Raw genomic sequence first — 3,266 nt, forward strand, 5'->3', positions numbered from 1 at the left:
GATCCTGGTCCTCAGGCGGAAGCAGATAGGTTGCCGGCAGACCTATTGGCTGGAGAAACAGATGGTGACGGTGGGGTGCACCTGCGCCTCTCCTACCACCCATACTTATACCGACCTCGGGAAGGATGGACGGGACTACGGAGACTTAACAAGGACCGGCGATGGACCGCAGCAATAGACGTATTCACCGTAGACCGGGATGACTGAGGAGAGGATCCTGCCATTCTCAAGGGGATCAGAAATATGGCCAAGGAGGGGACAAGGGAAGTATTATTATTATTATTATTATTATTCAGTTCTCTTTTTAGATGATGCCATTTTTAAATCTGTGGCAGATTCCGACAGTATTTAATTCCCCATGTGAATGATGAATCGCGTCTCCTCGGTTGTATATTTCTAAAGCTTTGCAGTAGTTCTCAAGCAAGTATTTATACGCTCCATAATCATATTTATGCCCCTGTTAAGAGCATAGGTTCGAAATATTTGTACTTATCCAGTAACTTATACGATCAGTAAAAACACAGAAATGTTGAGCTGTCTCTCCAACCTTAGTCATTCATTAGTACAATCGTTCTTGGTAGAATAATGAAGAGACTGCAGAAAGGTTCTTCAGCCTCCACAACTACTTTGTTAATGTTTGATTCATTCATCCCCCCCCCACCTTTCTCCCCAATGAGAACCCAAAATGGCTCACATTCTTCTTCTCTCGTCCATTTTATCCTCACAACAACCCTGTGAGGTAGGTTGGCCTGAGAGAGTGTGACTGGCCCAAAGTCAGCCATTGAGCTTCCATGGTAGAGTGGGGCTTTGGACCTAGGCCCAAGGTCACCCAGCACGCTTCCCATCCACCAGCCAACTTACCTTTATCTCCCCCCCCCTTTCCAGCTTTCTCTCCTTCCCTCCACCCCGGAAACTTCCCTCTGCTAGCTCCGGGTTGGGAAATACCTGGAGATTTGGGGAGATGGAGCCAGAGGAGGGCGGGGCTTGGGGAGGGGAGAGATTTCAATGGGGCAGAATGCCATAGAGTTCACCTTTCACAGTGGCCATTTTCTCCAGGTGAACTGATCTCTGCTGCCTGGAGAACAGGTGTAATCCCAAGAGATCTTCAGTTACTAGGGCTGCCAGGTCCCCCGGGGGGGCAGGGATTCCCCCACTCAAAGGGCCCCCAACCCGCTGTTCCAGATCTGGCTGGCGGGGAGAACCCCACCCCCAAAGCGACCAGACCGGGCCGACGTGCCTGACACGATGACGTCACTCGAAAGTGATGTCATCATGCTGGGCACGTTGCCAGGTGACACTCTAGCAATCACCCTGAAAACTCTATGGTACCATAGAGAGAGAGAGAGATACACCAATGTCCCGCACTGGGACCAACGCTCCCCCGATGCAGCCGGTGAGTCACTTGGCAACCCTACCAGCTACCACCTGGAGGTTGTAGTCAATAACACAAACAACCATGATGTTGTATTATGACGATATATTTAGGCTTCAGTTCTGCAATGAATATGTTTTTTTATCTCATTATGAAAACATACGCGCGCACACGACGGAGAACGCATATAAACCGTTTCAAATAAAAGCTTTTTCAGAGTGTGCTGCGTGAATGATACTTGTTTAGATGTCGACAATACTAATCCATGAGTTAACACATGACCTTCTTACTGCTTCGCTGAGACAAATTCGTTCACTGTGATGAAGAAATATATTCACTGCAGAACTGAAGCCTAAATATATTTTCATAATACGACATCACGGTTGATTCAGTTATTGACTACATCCTTCCCATGTTCTCTCTGTTGTTTCTATACCACCTGGAGGTTTGGCAGCTCTAGCCACCATACTAATTCCTCATGAAAATCACCAGTCAATAAATATACCTGTAAGAGTGGTTGAGCAGTGGAACAGACTGCCTCGGGAGGTGGTGGATGCTCCTTCGCTGGACGTTTTCAAGCGGAGGCTGGACGACCATCTTTCGGGTATGTTGTAGGGCTACCTTTCGGCTGTGCTCCTGCAGAGTGCAGGGGGTTGGACTAGATGACCTGTGAAGTCCCTTCCAACTCGAACATTCGATGATTCTGTGATTCTCCTCTCAGGCCCGGAGGGCGCTTGACCCTACATCCCCCTCAAACAGTATTTCCCACAGTAAAATCCAGTTGCAAAGTGCATCGAAAAGTGGATTGAAGGTGCATCATTCAGTGTGTGTGAAAGTGTAGATAAGTTTGTGACCTGGACAGGGGTCATTTCGTAGAAAAAGAGGAACACCTGACATTTTAGCGACGTGCCTACGTGACTTCAACATGAGCCGGAAGTGATTGAGGCACATCTGGGATTTGGGGCAACTCTATGGTTTCTGGGGGTAGCCATGTTTGGTCTGAAGCAGCAGAACAAAGTTTGAGTTTAGTGGCACCTTTAAGACCAACAAATAAAACTTTGTGAACAAAGTGAATAAAACTTTGTTGGTCTTAAAGGTGTCACTGCACTCAAACCTTGTTCTATGGTGGAAGCCAGGGGTCATTTCGTAGAAAAAGAGGTGCAGGAGTTCATTAGCATAACTCATTAGCATAACTTATTTGCATATGCCATGCCCCTGACATCACCGGAAGTGTGTCAGAAGGCAACACCCACTGCTCAGGCTCCACTGGACTGTTCTGGATTGCTAGCTATTGGGAAGGGGAAAGGGCAGATCTGCCCTCACAGAGGAGGGAGAGCTTGTACCTGAAGGCGGGCCAGGGGGGGCTCTGCAACTTACCTGGCTGCTTCTTGCTCCTCCTGGCCCACCTGAGGGCTGCTGGGAGAAGGGGCGGGGCTTGTTGCATGTGCCCGCCCCCTGGGCTCCTTATTGCCGGAGCTCCGCTCCTGTGCGCTTCCACAGGAAATGACACCTGGTCCTGGACCTTATTCCAGACAATGGTGTAAATAACGCACAAGGTCCTCATTACAGGCAACAACTGGGCAGTTTTGGAGCAAGCGGAACAGAAACAAAACCTTCCACAGATCTCACAGGGGCAAAAACCCTTCCCTCCTTCATAGGCGGCAAATCCTACTCGTCATAGCTATAGTGGGGGGAAGGGTCAGCCCCTTCATTATGCTCTTCGTGAGGGAAGGGAGTCTTTTCAACCCAAATATAGATTCAGGTGGGTATAGGGTTGCCAGGTCTGGGTTGGAAAATACCTGGAGACTTTGGGGGTGGATCCAGGAGAGGGCGGAGTTTTCGGGAGGGGAGGGGCCTCAGCAGGGTACAAGGCCACAGAGTCCACGCTCCAAAG

General features: G+C 49.3%; 1 pseudogene; it reads left to right on the plus strand.

Annotated features, from left to right (window-relative positions):
- LOC107121428 overlaps positions 1–178 on the plus strand; it is a 6,389-nt pseudogene extending 6,211 nt beyond the window's left edge.
- The last annotated feature ends 3,088 nt before the right edge of the window (positions 179–3,266 follow it).

This window comes from Gekko japonicus, unplaced genomic scaffold (genome assembly GCF_001447785.1).
Source record: "Gekko japonicus isolate JY-2015 unplaced genomic scaffold, Gekko_japonicus_V1.1 scaffold3719, whole genome shotgun sequence".
Lineage (NCBI taxonomy): Eukaryota > Metazoa > Chordata > Lepidosauria > Squamata > Gekkonidae > Gekko > Gekko japonicus.